This window comes from Canis lupus, chromosome X (assembly GCF_048164855.1).
Source record: "Canis lupus baileyi chromosome X, mCanLup2.hap1, whole genome shotgun sequence".
Lineage (NCBI taxonomy): Eukaryota > Metazoa > Chordata > Mammalia > Carnivora > Canidae > Canis > Canis lupus.
Window position 1 is genome coordinate 67695763 of NC_132876.1, and position 20530 is coordinate 67716292.

At 37.8% G+C, this 20530-nt stretch overlaps 1 long non-coding RNA gene across 3 annotated transcripts; it reads left to right on the top strand.

The window, feature by feature from the left end:
* Positions 1 to 15540: 15540 nt before the first annotated feature.
* Positions 15541 to 20305, top strand: LOC140627631 (uncharacterized). 3 transcript variants are annotated; one of them, XR_012026283.1, is made up of 4 exons: positions 15541 to 15651; positions 17699 to 17742; positions 19036 to 19199; positions 20112 to 20305. It is a non-coding gene; the product is annotated as an uncharacterized lncRNA (long non-coding RNA). The 3 variants fall into 3 exon arrangements; XR_012026284.1 differs by lacking the exon at positions 20112 to 20305 and adding an exon at positions 16330 to 16405 and having other exon boundaries at positions 15568 to 15651; positions 19036 to 19434; XR_012026282.1 differs by lacking the exon at positions 20112 to 20305 and having other exon boundaries at positions 19036 to 19434.
* Positions 20306 to 20530: the final 225 nt, after the last annotated feature.

Here is a 20530-nt window from a genome sequence, read left to right on the forward strand (position 1 = left end):
TTACTTGCTGTGTCCTTGTCTGGTTTTGGTGTTAGGATCATGCTTGAATCATAAAATGAGTTTTGAAGTGCTCCCTCCTCTTCAATTTTTTTAAGAGTGTTAGGGAAGAATTGGTATTATTTCTTCTTTTCTTTAAGATTTTATTTATTTATTCATGAGAGACACAGAGAGAGAGAGGCAGAGGCACGGTTAGAGGGAGAAGCAGGCTACATGCAGGGAGTCTGATGTGGGACTCGATCCCAGGACTCCAGGATCACGCCCTGAGCTGAAGGCAGACGCTTAACCTCTGAGTCACCTAGGTGTCCCAAGTATTATTTCTTCTTGAAATGCGTGGTATAATTTATCAGTGAAGCCACCTGGCCCTGAACTTGTATTTGTTGGTAGGGTTTGACTACTGATTCATTCTCTTTACTAGAAATTGGCCTATTCAGTTTTTCTATTTCTTCATGACTCCATCTTGATAGGTTATATGCTTTGATAAATTTAACCATTTTGTCTAGATTATCCAATTTGTTGGTTTATAATAGTTCATGGTGGTCTCTTGTGATCCTTTTTTATTTACGTGCTAACATTTGTAACATGTCTCCTTTTTCATTCAGTATTTTATTTATTGGAGCCCTCTCTTTTCCTGGCGAGTCTAGCTAAATGCTTGTCAGTTTCTTAAGCTTTTAAAAAACTAGCCCATTGTTTATTGAACTTTTCTATTGTCTTTTAGCATCTATTTCATTTGTATCCACTCATAATTGATATTTCTTTAATTCTATAAGCTCTGGGATTTGTTCTTCTTTTCATAGTTTCTTGATGTTTAATGTAGGTTGATTTGGGGGGATCTTTCTTATTTTCCTAACATACATGTTCATTGCTATAAGGTTCCCTCTCCATCAGTTTTGGTATGCTTTATTTACATTTTCATTGGTCTCAAAATATTTTTTTTATTTCTGTTTTGATTTCTGCTTTGACCTATTGATCATTCATAAGCATGTGGCTTAGTCTCCATGTATTTGTGAATTTTCCAGTTTCCATCCTGTAATCGTTTTCTAGTTTTATATCACTATATCCAAAAAGATGCTTGATATGATTTTAATCTTTTAAAATTTCTTAGGATATACTTTGTGGCCTAATATATGATGTACCTCAGGGATGTTCCATAAGTGCTTGATAAGAATGTTTGTTCTATTGCTGTTGGTTAGAATGTTCCATAAATGTCTGTTAAGTCCATTTGGTCTAATGTATAGTTTAAGTCCAATGTTCTTTAATTGATTTTCTGTCAAATCTATCCACTGTTGAAAGTAGGGTATTAACCTCCCCCCGATTATTGTATGGTCTTCTATTTCTCTCATCAGGGCTTTTAATATTTTTCATTTTTTTATTTTTTTATTGAAATTCAACTTGCCAACATATAGTATAACACCCAGTGCTCATCCCATCAACTGCCGCCCACAGTGCCCATCACCCAGTTACCCCATCCGCCTCCCCTTCCACTACCCTTTGTTCATTTCCCAGAGCTAGGAATTGGAGGGCATTATGCTGAGTGAGGTAAGTCAATCGGAGAAGGGCAATCATCATATGGTTTCACTCATACGGGGAATATAAGAAATAGTGAAAGGGGGATCCTTGGGTGGCTCAGCGGTTTAGTGCCAGCCTTTGGCCCAGGGCGTGATCCTGGAGTTCCAGGATTGAGTCCCACATCAGACTCCCTGCATGGAGCCTGCTTCTCCCTCTGCCTGTGTCTCTGCCTCTCTCTCTCTCCCTTTCTCTCTCTCTCTCTCTCTCTCTCTGTGTCTCATGAATAAGTATATAAAATCTTAAAAAAAAGAAATAGTGAAAGAGATTATAAGGGAAAGTGATTGGGAAAAATCAGAGAGGGTGACAAAACATGAGGACTGTTAATATTTGCTTTATAAATTTAGGTGTTCATTTTCATGTGCACAAATATTTACACCTATGACTTCTTGTTAGATTGACCTGTTTATCATTATATGTGACCTTCTTTTGTCTCTTGATAAAATCTTTGGCTTACAATCTATTTTTTATGATATAAGTAGAGTTATCCCTGCTTTCTTTTGTTTTCCATTTGCATGGAATATTAGTCCTTCCCTTTAATGTGTGTATGTCCTTAAGGCTGAAGTGATTCTTTTGTAAGAAGCATATAGTTGGATCATGCCTTTAAAAAAAAATTCAGTCAGTCACTCTTGTTTTACTTATTTATATTTAAAGATTTTATTTATTCATTCATGAGATACACAGAGAGAGAGGCAGAGACATAGGCAGAGGGAGAAGCAGGCTTCTCACAGGGAGCACGATGGAGGACTTGATCCCAGAACCCCGGGATCACACTCTGCAGCCAAAGACAGATGCTCAACCACTGAGCCACCCAGGCGTCCCAAGCCACTCTGGTTTTAGATTATAATACCTAGTCCAGTGATATTTAAAGTAATTATTGACAATTATGGACTTACTATTCATATTTTGTTCATTGTTTTCTGTTTTGTAATTCCTTGTTCTTTTGTTCTTCTTATAGTCTCTCTTTTTTATACTTGATTTTTATCTGTAGTGGTACACTTTGAATCTTTTCATCTTTTGTGTATCTACTATAGAATTATGTTTTGTGGCCTTCATAAAGATTATTATCAAACATGCTATATTTATAGCAGTCAATTTTAAGGGGATAGCAACTTAACTTTGAATGCACACTAAAGCTTTACATTTCTATTCTCCCCTCTCAAGACAGTTTATGTTCTTGATGATTCTATGTGGAACTGATTTTTAAATTTTCTTTTCAGATTATTCTTTATTAATGTGCAGAAATTAAACCAGTTTTTGTGTGTTGATTTTGTATTCTGCAAATCTAGTGAATTATTTTATTAGTACTAAAGGATTTTTTTAGATTTTTTTTAGGCTTTCTTACATATATGTTCATGTCATGTGTGACAGAGTTAATGTGATATTTACCTTTACAAATGTAAGCCTGTTTTTTTTCTTTGCCTAATTGTTCTAGCTAGGTCTTACAAAAATATTTTTAAAATTTTATTATTTTTTATTTTATTATTTTTATTTTTTTAAAAGATGTTTTTTATTTATTCATGAGAGACACACAGAGAGAGGCAGAGACACAGGCAGAGGGAGAAGCAGACTCCATGCAGGGAGCCTAATGTGGGACTGGATCCCGGAACTCCAGGATCACGCTCTGAGCCGGGGGCAGATGCTCAACTGCTAAGCCACCCAGGCGTCCCTAGGTCTTGCAAAACTATGTTGAATAGAAATGGTGAAAAAACATGATCCCTGTCTTATTCCCAATCTTAGAGAAAAAGCTTTTCCATTGTGTAAGCTATTATTCATGTGCTTTCCTTATATGGTTTTTATCATGCTAAAGTAGTTTCTTTCTAGTCATGGTTTGTTGAGTGTTTTTATCATAAAAGAATCTTGAACTTTTTATCCAAATTTTATTTTATTTTATAGTTTTTTATTGAAGTTCGATTTGCCAACATACAGTATAGCACCCAGTGCTCATCCCGTCAAGTGTTCTCCTCAGTGCCCATCACCCAGTCACCCATTAGAAAGGACGAATACCTACCATTTACCCAAATTTTAATTTAAATTCTAGTTACTTAACATATTGTGCTATATTGGTTTCAGGAGTAGAATTTAGTGATTCACCACTTACATATAGCAACTTGTGTTCATCATAACAAGTGCTTTCCTTAATTCCCATCACCTTCTTAGCCCATCCCCCACCCGCCTCCCTCCATCAACCCTCAATTTGCTCTCTATTGTTGAGTCTCTTATGATTTGTTCTCCTCTCTCTTTTTTTTCTCCTTCCCATATGTTCCTCTGGTTTCTTTCCTAAATTCCACATGTGAGTGAAAATGAATGAAGCCATATGGCATTTTTCTTTCTCTGAATGACTTATTTCACTTAACATAATACCCTCTAGCTCCATCCATGTCATTATAAATGGCAAGACTTCATTATTTTTGATGGCTAAATATTTCATTATATACATATACATATATATATATATATATATATATATATATATATATAATCAAATCTTCGTTAACCATTCATCAGTCAACGGTCACTTGGGCTCTTTCCACTTTTAGCTATGGAATGGGAGAAGATACTTCCAAAAGACATATCTGATAAAGGGTTAGTATCCAAAATCTATAATGAACTTATCAAACTCAACACCCCAAAATCAAATAATGTAGTTAAGAAATGAGTTGAATGACACATAGAACAATGGAACAGAATAGAGAATCCAGAAGTGGACCCTCAACCCTATGGTCACCTAATTTTCGACAACGCAGGAAAGACTATCCACTGGAAAAAAGACAGTCTCTTCAATAAATGGTGCTGGGAAAATTGGACATCCACATGCAGAAGAATGAAACTAGACCATTCTCTTACACCATACACAAAGACAAACTCAAAATGGATGAAAGATCTAAATGTGAGACAAGATTCCATCAAAATCCTAGAGGAGAACACAGGCAACACCCTTTTTGAACTTGGCCACAGTAACTTCTTGCAAGATACAGCCATGAAGGCAAGAGAAACAAAAGCAAAAATGAACTATTGGGACTTCATCAAGAGGAAAAGCTTCTGCACAGCAAAAAACAGTCAACAAAACTCAAAGACAACCTACAGAATGGGAGAAGATATTTGCAAATGACCTATCAGATAAAGGGCTAGTATCCAAGACCTATAAAGAACTTAGTAAACTCAACAGCAAAGAAACAAACAATCCAATCATGAAATGGGGAGAAGACATGAACAGAAATTTCACCGGAGAAGACATAGACATGGCCAACAAGCACACGAAAAAATGCTCTGCATCACTTGCCATCAGGGAAATACAAATCAAAACCACAATGAGATACCACCTCACACCAGTGAGAATGGGGGACATTAACAAGACAGGAAACAACAAATGTTGGAGAGGATGTGGAGAAAGGGCACCCTCTTGCACTGTTGGTGGGAATGTGAACTGGTGCAGCCACTCTGGAAAACTGTGTGGAGGTTCCTCAAAGAGTTCAAAATAGATCTTCCCTACGACCCAGCCATTGCACTGCTGGGGATTTACCCCAAAGACACAGATGTAGTGAAACACTGGGACACCTGCACCCCGATGTTTCTAGCAGCAATGCCCACAATAGCCAAACTGTGGAAGGAGCCTCGGTGTCCATCGAAAGATGAATGGATAAAGAAGATGTGGTATATGTCTACAACGGAATATTACTCAGCCGTTAGAAATGACAAATACCCACCACTTGCTTCGATGTGGATGGAACTGGAGGGTATTATGCTGAGTGAAATAAGTCAATTGGAGAAGGACAAGCATTATATGGTCTCATTCATTTGGGAAGTATAGAAATTAGTGAAAGGGAATAAAGGGAAAGGAGAGGAAATGAGTGAAAATATCAGTGAGGATGACAGAACATGAGAGACTCCTAACTCTGGGAAACAAACAAGGGGTAGTGGAAAGGGTGGTGGGCGGGGGTTTGGGGTGACTGAGTGATGGGCACCGATGGGGGCACTTGATGGGATGAGCACTGGGTGATATGCTATATGTTGGCAGATTGAACTCCAGTTAAAAAAAGAAAGAACTGAGTTGAAGACATGAACAGACATTTTTCCAAAGAAGACAAACACATGGTTAATAGACATGTGAACAGTTGCTCAACATCACTCATCATCAGGTAAGTACAAATCAAAACCGCGATGAGATATTACTTCACACCTGTCAGAATGTCTAAAATTAACAAAAGTGAAAACTGCAGAGGTTGTCAAGGATGTGGAAGAAGAGGAACCTTCTTACACTGTTGGTGGGAATGCAAACTGGTGCAGCCACTCTGGAGAACAGTATAGAGGTTCCTCAAAAAGTTAAAAATAGAACTACTCCACAATCCAGCAATTGTACTACTAGGCATTTGCCCAAAAGATGTAAAAATACAGATTGTAAGGCGTAAATGCACTCCAATGTTTATAGCAGCATTATCAACAAAAGCATTGAATTTTATTTTATCAAATATTTTATCTTCATCAATTTAGATAATCATTTCCCCTTTTCCTCTGCTTATTTGATATAAACTGTATTTTATTTATTATGTTTAACAAACCTTGCATTCCAGGAATAAACTCCATTTGGTCATGGATCCCCGAAGATATGATTTTCTACATCTAGAAAGCTAAACGTTTTCTTTCCCCCATAGCATTTATTATCTTCTAATATCCCCTTTACTGATTTATTTTATTTTGGCTTCTCTCTCTCTTCACTAGAATATAAGGGTAATTATGTGTATCTATTTTGTTTTGTGCTCTACCTCACATGCTTAGAAGGCTGCCTAAACATAGAAGGCCCCCAAAAGTATCTGCTGTGTTGAGCCATATTGATACCCTGAGTCCTGAGGTCATCTTCAATAAAACTGACAACTTCCCCTGAATGCTCCAAAAGGCCAGTATTTCACTGCCAGCTTTGTTTACCAATTTATTCTAGCACCAGAATGCCAGACAGATCATATTAGTGCACAATAAATTATTTTCAAATCAATGCATGAAACAGCATTTGGAAATCGTGCAACGTAATTCACTTGGTGAACAAATAAAAGGAGAAAACTCTACACATATCAATAGATAATATAAATGCATTTGATAATAAGAAAGCCATATATATATGGCTCATAAATATATATATATATATATTTATGAGAGAGAGAGAGAGAGAGCGAGAGAGAGAGAGAGAAAACAGCAGGCAGAGTGGCAGGCAGAGGGAGAAGGAGAAGCAGGCTCCCTGCTGAGCAGAGAGCCCAATGTGAGGCTCGATCCCAGGATCCTGAGATCATGACCTGAGCTGAAGGCAGACTCCCGGGTGCCTCAAAAACCTAATATTTTTATAGCACTCTAATAAGCACTCTGTGTATACTTATTAATTTTATCTCCGCAGGAATCTCACAGTATAGGTGATATTGTTATCCTTATTTTGGAGATGAAGAAACAGAAGGGTGGATAAATAAGTAATTTGCCAATCTACACAGCTGATAAGTGCCAGAGCCTAAGATTTCAGCACAGGGATCCCAGTTCCAGCATCTGTGCACCCAAACTCTATACTCTACTGACTCTCTGGAAAACTATTCTCAGCTAATTCTAAGGAAACCTTCAAGTAGTCAGGTAGGTTATCAGGATGGAAATGCCAGAATCTGTGAGTTAACATTCTTCCAAATGATGAAATTCTAAATCTATTTCTATTTAAAATTGATTAAATGAGAAGAATACTCTATCATCACTCTTTTCAACTTTGTTTTAGGTATCTTGATGACATCAAATTTCAAGAAAAAAATGGCCTTCTCAACCTATGGGACCTATGGACTCAAGGTATACTGGCAGTCCCAAAAACATTCCACCTTTTCTCTTACCACACTGGATCAGGCACACATACATGTATGACTTCTACTCAATATCACCTCTTGCTAATGGTGGTGATGGAGAACTCATATGTCTCCTTGGACTAAGTCTCACCTGGTTATCATATAGACTTATGTGCTTTTTAGGCAGTATATCATAGAAGAAAGTATAGAACATGCAGGCAAAAAAATATTAGTTTCTGGCTCAAACATTTCCTAGATGTGGGTGATTTTAGGCAAACTGCATCATTGACATGAGCCTTAGCTTCTTCATTAGGAAAATAAGGGTACTAACACCCACTAGAATAGGTTGTTGTGAGGAATCAATGAGGTCATGCAGGACAAGGAGAATGTGCAGTGCCTGGCACATGGCACACTCAAAGCAGAACCACTAGTTTGAAATAAAGTCAGAGTAGATATAATCTATTTCCTCCATTCAATACCATATAATGTGTTTTACTTCTCCTTTTCACATTTGTGCAATATGCAAAGAAAACCAAAGTTCTGAGACCTGCTCCTTATTTGACATATGCACAGTTTGGGGACATATTTATATCCACAGATGAGTCTTCACTTTAAGTGAAGGTTTGAGTAGCTTGTCTGAGACTGAGTTGCCTTTTATCTGGGAGAGAGTGAAATAATATTCCATATACTCATTCTGCCTGTCATGGAATATAGTAAGAAATCATTACTTTGACTTGAGAGAAGAGCTGGAAAGAAGACAGGATTCAAGAACACTCAACAAGCTGCAAGTCTCTTTAAAATAGCTCTGTCTTGGGCTTCACACCTAGTGCCTGCCAGAGGGACAAGTATAATGCTAACACATATTTATTTCACTTCCTGCACTTACATTTTCAAATGTTCTCTTTGCTAAATTTGATATTTTGTTTAGACAAAAGTTCTCTCTTTTATAGGACCTGGAAAGACAGGACTGGAAGGGAACAATATTTGTCAAAGGCTTACTATGGTGCGAGACACTTTACGCAACAATACACCAAGGTAAAGGAAGCAGGGATTATATCCAGGAGGTCAATTATAGGAGGATTGTCACTCTGTCCTCTTTGACTGTTGCTATAGTTCTGAACTTTTTTACAATATGAGAAGATATGAATTCATGTTCATGACTGAGATTGATTTTTCAATAAGAACATGCAGGTATTCTTTATCCAGAGTCATATGTTAGGAAACATTTGATGACAGTTGAGTATAAGAATATTTGATTGCTATAGTCATAAGAGGATAAGAGTAGACATAGCTATCCATTTGTTAAATCAAACGGAAGCTGTATTTTGAGGATGTTGGCTCCAAGAACCTATCACCTATACAGAAAGATTATTATCAAAAATCCATATTACTACAGAATTTACTTCCATTGTGCAGGCTACTGAAGGACAATTAATATGAACATAAGAGACCAAGAAGTGTATTTAACAGTTCATTTATGAAAGTCAGGAATTGTGATCTGTATTAGTAAAGTATCCCAGAAAAATAAAAATAGTTTCTCTGTCTCTATTTATCTCTCTGTCTCTCAAGATAGAGACTAGATAGAAGAGAGGGGGGAGATTACTCTTAAGGAATTTATTCACACAATTGTAAGGCCTGGGAAGTCCAAGTACACTGGCAAGTTGGAGACCCAGGGAAGAGTGGGAATTTGAGTCCAAAAGCAGTCTGCAGGTAGAATTCCTTCTTCCCCAGGGGAGGTCAGTCTTTTCACCTTTTTCATTTAAGGCCTTCAACTGATTGGATGAGGCCCACCCACATAATGAAGGGTAATCTACCTTGTTCAAAGTTTACTGATTTAAATGTTTATCTAACCTAAAAAGTACCTTTGCAAAAATGCACACAATACTGTTTAACCAAATATCTAGATACCATGGCCTAAGCAACTTGACACGTTAACCTTCACATGATGTTCTGTATTTTATCACAGCCTATGAGGTTTTTCTTTTTATTAAAAGTTGTTACAGATAGTAGGCTAGTTTTATTTTTAACTTTTTGAGGAACCTCCATACTGTATCCCACATCGGCTGCACCAGTTTGCAATCCCAACAGTGCAAGAGAGTTCCCCTTTCTCCACATCCTTGCCAACAAGTGTTGTTCCTTATATTGTTAATTTTAACCATTTTGACAGGTGTGAGGTGATAGTGTGGTTTTGATTTCTACTTACCTGATGACAAGTGATGTTGAGTATCTTTTCACATGTATAATTGCCATCTGGATGTCTTCTTTGGAAAAATGTCTATTCATATCTTCTGCCCATTTTAAAATTAGATTATTTGTGTTCAGTGTTGAGTTGTATAAGTTCTTTATATATTTTGGATACTAACCCTTTATCAGATATGTCATCTGCAAATATCTTCTCCCATTCCACAGGTTGCCTTTCAGTTTTGTTGATTATTTCCTTTTGCTGGGCAGAAGCTTTTTATTTTTTATCTTTTATCTTTTTATTATTAATTTTTTTATTTTTAATTTAATTTAATTTTATAAATTTATTTTTTATTGGTGTTCAGTTTGCCAACATATAGCATAACATCCAGTGCTCATCCCATCAAGTGCCCCACTCAGTGCCTGTCACCCAGTCACCCCCACCCCCCACCCACCTCCCTTTCTACCACCCCTAGTTCTTTTCCCAGAGTTAGGAGTCTCTCATGTTCTGTCTCCCTTTCTGATATTTCCCACTCATTTTTTCTCCTTTCCCCTTTATTCTCTTTCACTATTTTTTATATTCCCCAAATGAATGAGACCATATAATGTTTGTCCTTCTCCGATTGACTCATTTCACTCAGCATAATGCCCTCCAGTTCCATCCACGTTGAAGAAAATGGTGGGTATTTGTCGTTTCTAATGGCTGAGTAATATTCCATTGTATACATAAACCACGTCTTCTTTATCCATTCATCTTTCAATGGACACCGAGGCTCCTTTCACAGTTTGGCTATTGTGGACATTGCTGCTAGAAACATCGGGGTGCAGGTGTCCCGGTGTTTCACTACATCTGTATCTTTGGAGTAAATCCCCAGCAGTGCAACGGCTGGGTCGTAGGGAAGATCTATTTTGAACTCTTTGAGGAACCTCCACACAGTTTTCCAGAGTGGCTGCACCAGTTCACATTCCCACCAACAGTGCAAGAGGGTGCCCTTTCTCCACATCTTCTCCAACATTTGTTGTTTCCTGTCTTGTTAGTGTTCCCCATTCTCACTGGTGTGAGGTGGTATCTCATTGTGGTTTTGATTTGTATTTCCCTGATGGCAAGTGATGCAGAGCATTTTCTATGTGCTTGTTGGCCATTTCTATGTCTTCCTCTGTGAGATTTCTCTTCATGTCTTTTGCCCATTTCATGACTGGATTGTTTGTTTCTTTGCTGTTGAGTTTAGTAAGTTCTTTATAGATCTTGGATACTAGCCCTTTATCTGATAGGTCATTTGTAAATATCTTCTTCCATTCTGTAGGTTGTCTTTTAGTTTTGTTGACTGTTTCTTTTGCTGTGCAGAAGCTTCTTATCTTGATGAAGTCCCAATAGTTCATTTTTGCTTTTGTTTCTTTTGCCTTCGTGGATATATCTTGCAAGAAGTTACTGTGGCCAAGTTCAAAAAGGGTGTTGCCTGTGTTCTTCTCTAGGATTTTGATGGAATCTTGTCTCACATTTAGATCTTTCATCCATTTTGAGTTTATCATTGTGTATGGTGCAAGAGAGTTGCTTAGTTTCTTTCTTCTGCTTGTGGATGTCCAATTTTTCCAGCACCATTTATTGAAGAGACTGTTTTTTTTATTCTCCAGTGGATAGTCTTTCCTCCTTTGTTGAATATATTAGTTGACCATAAAGTTGAGGGTCCACTTCTGGATTCTCTATTCTGTTCCATTGATCTCTGTGTCTGTTTTTGTGCCAGTATTTTCATGAAGTCCCAATGATTATTTTTTGCTTTTCTTTCCCTTGCCTCAGGAGACATATCTAGAAAGAAGTTGCTATGGCTGATGTCAAAGGTGTTACTACCTGTGTTCTCCTCTAAGAATTTATGATTTCCAGTCTCACATTTAGGTCTTTAGTTCATTTTGAATTTATTTTTGTGTATGTTCTAAGAAAGTGGTTCAGTTTCATTCTTTTGCTTGTTGCTGTCCAGTTTTCCCAAGACCATTTACTGAAGAGACCATCTTTTTCCCATTGGATACTCTTTCCTGTTTTGTCAAAACTGACTATAGAGTTGTGGGTTCATTGATGGCTTTTCTATTTTGTTCATTGATCTACATGTCTATTTTTGTGCCAATAATATACTGTTTTGATCACTACAGCTGTACCATATGATGTGAAGTCCAGAATTTTGATGCTTCCAGCTTTTCTTTCCTTTTTTTCAGATGGCTTTGGCTATTCAGGGTGTTTAGTGTCACATACAAATTATAGGATTGTTTGATTCAGTTCTGTGAAAAGTGCTGTTGGTATTTTTATAGGAATTGCATTAAATGTGTAGATTGCTTTGGATGGTATAGACATTTTAATTATATTTGTTCTTCCAATCCATGAGCATGGAATGTCTTTCCAAATGGAACTGCCCCACTCTCCAGCAATTGCACATAGATATTTACCCAAAGAACACAAAAATACTAATTCAGAGGGATACATGCACCACGATGTTTATGGCAGAATTATCTGCAATAGCCAAACTATGAAAACAGTCCAAGAGTCCACCCGCTAATTAATAGGTAAAGAAGGTATGGTATATAAATACAATGGATAAAAAAATACAATGGAATATAAGTCATAAAAAAAGAACAAAATCCTGCCATTTACAATGATGGACAGAGCTAGAGAGTATTATGCTAAGCAAAATAAGTCAGTCTGAGAAAGAAAAATATCATGTGATTTCACTTACATATGAAATATAAGAAACAAAACAAATAAGCAGGCAGAGGGAAACGAGAGAGAGGCAAACCAAGAAACACACTCTTTTAAAAAAAAGATTTTATTTAAATTCCAGTTTGCATATAGTGTGACATTCATTTCATTTGTATAATATAATGATTCAAAACTTCTATATAACACCCAAGGCTCATCACAAGTGCACCCCTTAATCTCCCATCACCCATCTAACCTATTCCTCCACTCACTTACCCTCTGGTCACTATCGGTTTGTTCTGTATAGTTAAGAGTCTGTTTCTTTCTTTTTATTTCTCAGATCCAGTGTTAAGGTTAGGAACAGGGTGAAGGTTAGGTTTAGGGTCAGGGTGAGGGTATGTGCCTGGTATCCTGCAGTTCAGAGATCTCTCCAGAGTGTTAGGTTTAGGGTAGCATTAGGGTAAGAGTTATGAGTAGACATCAGGAGCTATGGGTTACAGCTATGCTTAGTGTTAGGTTTAGGGTTAGGGTTATGGTGTGTGCCTGGTATCATGGTACTTCAGAGATCTCTCCAGGGAATAATACCCTATACATCTGTTAGAGTGAGAGCAGACATGGCAGCTATCTACTGAGCTAAGAAGAGAATTTGGGCCTCAAAATGTTTTTTAAATTCACATTCAATTGTTCCTTCTGTTTTTATCTCTACCTTCACAGCCATTTTCAGAAATATTACCAATTCTTAAAGATTTAGTATCTTCTCAAGAATGGAAACACTCTTGAGAACAAACTGGTGGTTGCTGTGTATGAGGTGGGTAGGGAGATGGATTGAAAAGGTGATGGGGATTAAGGAAGGCACTTGCTGTGATGAGCACTGGGTATTGTATAGAAGTGTTGGATCACTATGTTGTACACCTGAAACTAATATTACACTATATGTTAACTAACTGGAATTTAAGTAAAAACATTAAACAATCAAAAAATAATGAAAAGCAGAGAAGCAGCCTGGTTATTTTGGAGAATATACAAACATTTAAGAGTAGGTAATATTTCTGAAAATGGTTGTGAAGGTAGAGACAAAAATAGAAGGGACAATTGAGTATCTACTTAAAGAGTATTAAGAGCCTTGAAACCCCTCCTTGCCTCAGGTCAGTATATAGCTGCCATGTCTATTCTCACCCCAACAGAAGTCTGGGGTTTTATACCCTAGAGAGGAGCCTGAAGTGCTGAATGCCAGGCACATACCGTAACCCTAACCCTAACCCCTAACCCTAACCCCTAACCTCTAACCACTAACCCCTAATGCCTAAACCTAACCCTAACCCTCTGGAGAGGTCTCTGAACTGCAGAATACCAGGCACATATCCTCATCCTCACCTTAACCCTAAGCCTAACTCTAACCTCAACTCTAGATCTGAGAAAGTGGGTTCCTGATCCTATCATGAGAGAAGGTGAGAAACAGCCTATTTATTCTGGAGAAGATCCCAAACATTTAAGAATTGGAATATTTCTGAAAAATGGTGTGAAGGTAGAGATAAAACAGCAGGAGTAATTGAATATCTATTTAAAGAGTATTTAGAGCCATAAATCGCCTTCTTGCCTCAGCTCAGTCCATGAATGCCATGTCTATTCTTACCCCAGCAGAAGTCTGGAGTTTTATTCTCTGGAGAAGTCTCTGAACAGCAGGATGCCAGGCACATATCCTGACCCTAACCCTAACCTTAACCCTAACCCGTGATTCCTAATGCCTAACCCCTAATGCTAATCCTCACCGTAAGCTTCTGGAGAGATCTCTGAACTGCAGGATATAAGGCAAATAATCTTGCCCTGGCCCTAACCATAACCATAGCCATAAACATAAGCATAGCATAACCATAAGCAAAACCATAACTCTGGCCTTAATCTTAACTTTAACCCTAGAACCAAGGGGGAAAAGGATATAGTGTGTATACACACACACACACACACACACACACACACACACAGTGGAATATTACTCAGCCATTAAAAGGATTAAAGTCTTGTCATTTGCAATGACTTTAGATGGAGCTAGAAATTCTTACGCTAAGTGAAATGAGTCAGTCAAAGACAAATACCATATGATTTCACTCATATATGGAGTTTAAGAAACAAAACAAATGAACAAAGAGATAAAAAGAGGAAAAACAGGGGATCCCTGGGTGGCTCAGCAGTTGAGTGTCTGCCAAGCTCAGGGTATGATCCTGGAGTTCCGGGATCAAGTCCCACATCAGGCTCCCTGCATGGAGCCTGCTTCTCCCTCTGCCTGTGTCTCTGCCTCTCTTTCTCTCTGTGTCTCTCATGAATAAATAAATAAAATCCTTTTTAAAAAATTTTTAAAAAATTTTTTAAAAATAAAAAGGAGGAAAAACAACAAGAATCTTTTTTTTTAATTTTTATTTATTTATGATAGTCACACAGAGAGAGAGAGAGAGAGGCAGAGACACAGGCAGAGGGAGAAGCAGGCCCCATGCACCGGGAGCCCGACGTGGGATTTGATCCAGGGTCTCCAGGATCGCACCCTGGGCCAAAGGCAGGCGCCAAACCGCTGCGCCACCCAGGGATCCCAAGAAAGAATCTTAACTATAGAGAACAAAGTGCTGGTTGTCAGAGGGGAAGTGGGTAGGGCATGAATTAAATAGGTGATGGGGATTAAGGAGTGCATTTGCTGTGATGAGCACAGGGTGATGTGTGGGAGTGTTGAATTAATATATTGTACACCAGAAACTAATATTACACTATATGTTAACTAACTGGAATTTAAATAACTTTAAAAACAATTATTATGGATACATGTGTATGCTAGGTTAAAATAAAGAGACATCTGGAAAAGGTAGGTGTACTACGTGGGATGTCACTCCATAGGATGTCAACCCCACTCCATGGGGGAAAACGCTGCCAGTAAACTGGTGCAGAAGGTAAGAACAAAAAGGGTAGTGATATCATATAGGAATCCTGTGGTACAGACACCTGTCTCAACCCACCAGTGGATTATTTAAAATATGAAGAATAAACACTGTGTTCAATTGATATGCCTAAATCTCTTTGTGTGTCACTTATTGCTGATGGTGACAACATTCAACTTTTGTTCCCCTCTGTAAACATAAAGTGCTTTCATAGTTGGAACCTCCTTATATCTTACAACATTTCTAGGTGTGTGACAGGGTTAGGTTTTATTCTATTTTACAGAAGAGGTCAAGGAAGAGGGAAAAAAACTAAACCAAAGCTCTAATGATACTGGCACAGGGACCCATCTTTCCTGATAGTTACTTCTGTGTCTCCCTAGCAGGCCCATTATGATGCAGTGTTCTATGGCCAATAAGGTGCAAGCAGATTGGAGTCAGAGTACCTCAGAAATGCTAAGGAAGTGGAGGCACCAGGTATCTTTAAGGAGAGGAGTGGGTGGTAAGTATAAAAAAACCACAGAATTGTTTCAAACTTTATTAAGGAGGTATTAGACCCCCAGATCTGTTCTATGACCCACTCAACCAGAAAACTGTTTTCCTTTATTCCTCCCAGAAGAACATGGGAGGTTTACCTTCTGGAGAGATTTATTTGGGGGAAGTTGTGGGCTTGGGTGTTCCAGGCATAGAGAAAGCCAGGGGTGAAACATGACCCAAAAGAATTAGGTGAAATTTAGAACCCTGAATGCCTACTGTGTAGCCTGGCTACACAGCCCAGGCTACACAGTACTTTCGTCTGTGAGAACTCACAGGTATACTAGAGCTCCAGGCAGGAATATACGTTTTGCCGATGCAATCTTATCAGCCTATGAACCATGTCTGATCTAGAAAGCCTTGAGGTCAGCCACAGCCTGTTCTGGTTGTATGTCACTCAAACTAAATTAAGCTGAAGGTGATCCAGACGTGTTTTCAGGCCTTGAGAAATCTGACTCACAGCACTACAACCAGCATAATCAACAGTCTACACTTCTGCAATGGCCCCTATAATCCCTAAACCTAAACCTTGTGAGGGGGCCAAGTGTTGTACAGTGTCATGGATACACCTCTGGGGAAACAATAGGTCCACATTACAAGAGTACTGGTTTAATAAATTCTGACCTTCTTTTCTAATTTTTCTCAGACCCATGCAAGAACTCAGGAAAAAGTTAGCTGGCTGTACCTGCTAATTATCATGACTATAATTGATGAAGACACTGGTAACAAATCATTGCCTTACCAGGGCCCTAGACCCCAGATATTAGATAGGGAGCCCCAGGGGAGTTTCTGCCCCCACATTCAGGGTTCTCACTGTTACCCAGCTTCTAATAGGTATCACTTGAGAAGAAGGACACTGGATGGTAATTGAAAACTCTGGTTATGTTGACATGTTATTTATTCTCTCATGATTTCTAAGGCATTTGCTTCTTTTCTGACACCCACAATATATGACAGTTATCACAAACGAGACTTAATTTGATGGGAAGAGGGCAAGTAAGTGAATTATACTTACAAAAACCTCAAAAATGCCTTTTATGTTACATACGCATTAATATCTCAATGTATAAAATTTTATCACACACACACTCAATACAGAGGGGCAATAAGGCAATAGAGACGGTTAATAATGATACTATTGAACAATGTAATTCAAGTGATTTTTGTTTAATTGCTTACACTTTTTTCTGTATATCTATGATTTAACAAAGATTCTCCTTTTCAAAATGCAAGAGGTGGTAATTTTTTACGATACTAGAAAATATGGAAAAATATGCTTAAAGTTTTAAAAGTCACCGTTACTTCACCTATGAAAGATGTGACAATTCTATCTTTCCCTTTTATTAGGAAAACATAAAAAGATTTAAATTGTACAATACAAATGCTGTATTTCCCTCACAAACATATGCCCAAACCAACATTGTTAAGATATTGGTTCAGTTTCGTCTCTTGTTTCTACTGTGCACCTCTAAAAACTGAGATTTCCGTTATTAAACAATATTTTAATCATGATGGACATTCAGGTTCATCTCATGGCTTTGGAAAGTCACCTTGATCTTCCTCAAATAGTTAAACAGTTGTTACAAAACTATTCACCTAAATAATGTCTACTCTCCTCAGTGATTGAAAGTCTTATTATCATTTCACTAATATTTGTGTGATTTTGCTACTGTTTCTTGTATCTTCTACTAACAGGACTTGTGTCAATATGAATGGATGTTTGTATATGGCAGTGTAAGTGTGGCAACACAGTTATTTTTGCAGTTAGTTGCAAGGGCTAGATTATGTGATGTTGTTTTATCCAAGGTGCTTTATGTGGTTGGCCACACCCTGGGAACTCTTATCTCTTGACTTTGGCAGCAATGTTCTGTCAAAAAGACTCATTATCATACGTTGTGTGTCCTCGTTTTCTTGATTTCCTGGAGCTCAAATATAGCATAGGTGGTAAAATTGAGCAACAAGCAAAGTACATGGAATTTAAAAAAAATGTTCTTAATCAGTGTCTTATGTTTCAGGAGCTAGAGGGAGAGGACATCCACGCAATTCATGGGCCTCCAAGGTATCTAACTACAAGTTAAAAGAAGGGGACAGAGAAGCACAATGATTAAGCTGACCTCTTTAGCTTTTAACTTAGGATATAATGTTTTAGCTTTTTATTTTGTGGAAATATTTAAATTTTATATTGTGTGACCTGAGTTTTATAGTTGTGTACTTATACGCAACGGGTAAGAGAAAGACTTGAACAAATTAGTTCTTCATTTTCTACTTTAATTTGTCTTATTAGGGGAAAATGGCATGCCACTGTTTAAATACAAGATAAACCTTGGAATCTGGCTAAATATGTTTCAAAATTGTGGAGAGTCACTGTGTGGAAACAAAGGAATGGAACAGAGAGAAAGGATAGCTGGATAGGCCAAGATCAGCAGTGCCAGTGCAGTTATGGCCCAGGAAACACCTCAAATGAGTCAGCTGAACCAGACAAAATTGAAGAGTAGAGAAGCATTTAGACAGAGGAAGTCTGTTGTATGCAACACATTACAAATGAAGGGGACAAAAATATATCTATGTGGAAAAATGGAAATGATAGGCAATTGATAAAGTAAATTCAGTAGGCATAGGGGAATTCTTCAATCCTCTCAATTACCTCAGACATTTAAATTTACTCAACAATGGAAAACAGACTTTTGGCTCTCACAATGATAGACTGCCACATGGTAAGCACTCAATAAACATTTTTTAACAAGCGAACGAGCAAATACAAGAAAGGCTTTCTGCATTGGGCAGTGGCATCTTAGATCATTTGAAGAGTTGTGGGTTGCCTGGATGAACACTAACAATGATTTATTTTATTATAGAAGTATCCAATTTGTTGGGGCAGATCCCACAGTTGTCACAAAAAAAGATTTTCTATTTTAGTAAAGACAAAGAAATAGACATTTCTGCTTATTTTTCAGAATAGGATCTATGCCAGTAGAATGGCATGAGGACTTTTCCTATTAATCTAGGAGAAGTAAAGTGAAACTATCAAGTGCAACAATTATATTATTTAGGAGATTTAGACTCAATTGATGCATCTATTGTCCAGATTGTGTTTTCTAAGAATAATTTCCAAATAAAAACAAACCACTCTCAAACAGGGGGTGGGGGATGTGCAAAAGGGATCTCATAGCTCAAGAATCTAATGGTGAAGGGAAAGAGCGGATAGACTTCAATTCTAGACTCAGCCTTGTATACACAGTATGACATCACTTAAGGAAGAACCCTGGGTGTCTTTCCCAGGTCTGAGTTGAAGAGAGAAATGACATGGCTGGTAGGGACTACTAGAGTGAGGATATTTCCTATCTTTCTACAGGCTGTCAACAATCCAGATGAGGAACATGTGGCCTTTGTTGTGTTGATTGATATTATGCAGAACCAATCTGAAGACAGTGGCTTGCCAAGCCAACCTGCTGCTCCCCGTGAATCTTGGAAGACCCCATTCAGGAGAACTTTGGATTGTTTTACAAAATGCTTTGGGTGACAGCAATGTCCCAATCTCTAGCTCTCTTGATTTCTCCCTTCCAAACTGTCTCCCCTTTCTGATAAACCAGGAGAATCCCTAGGTTTTCTAACTTTAAGGTTCTCCCAGGACCAGCTGACCTTCTTCTTTCCTTCATAGGAAAGGATATAATACAAACACAAATTCCATGATTTGAGACCATGTATGCTACAAACACAGACCCTTAAATATAAATATTCCTCTACTACCACATTCACCTAATTTTTACCATTATTCTCTTGGTTGTTTTATAATAATGCTGGCATGCTTGCTTATTTTTCCCTTCATCATATTTGTAGCATCTGTTTAAAATAGGCAGCACCCTCAGGGATGGAGGTTGTCAGGGTTGGTGGGAGTGGGGAATTCACTATAGGGAGATACCACTTTACTTAGCCCTCTGAGGCTATACCTCCACCATCTAGGGGCACTACTGCTTGTTCCTGACTCATTCATGGAATAGAAAACTGTGACCAGTAGGCAGTGATTTAGTTTTTCAGGATTCCCCCCCCCCCCATACACACACACACACAGACGTCAGTTCTCATACTGAGTGGGACTATTCCATGAAGGGTTAAGAAGAAATAATACCTGTCTACTCAGCTATCAATCTTCAGCGCTATCATCTATCTATCTATCTATCTATCTATCTATCTATCTATCTATCTCTATATGCCGACACCTCATATATAAGGGAGATGAGCAATGATTCAAAAGGAGCAGCGTTAGGAGAGAAGTTGCTTCAGGATTCTAGAGAAAGTTTACCTTAAACTTTATTATTGTAATGAACTCATGACCATCACCACTCCACTGTCAGACAGAATCCCACCAACAACATATCACCCCCAACATCAGGTTGTTCTTTCTTATTTGGGATTTTTTTTCTTCCTCAGCTTCTCTTGAAAGGTAACAGAACATAACATTCTCAAGGAAAGAAGAAAAGTTTTGAAGCATAACTGACCTTAACTTGACAAACTTGGAGGAAGACTCCAGAGAATTCATTTGAGTAATTTTCAAAATATTCTAGAGTGAAAATGTATTATTACTTGCTACATAAAATTATTAAAAGGCATTTAACAACACTTAATTAGAAGTCTAAGTGAACATCACAACTTAAAAAAACTTTTATCAAAGCCTATGTCTCTCAACTCCACAAGATAAAAAAGCCAAAACCATATGCCACCACAATCGCATATATATATATATATATATATATATATATATATATATATGCCTGTTTTTATGCCAATGCCATACTGTTTTGACTACCGTAGTAGTTATACAGTTTATTTAGTAGTGATATAGTTTCAAA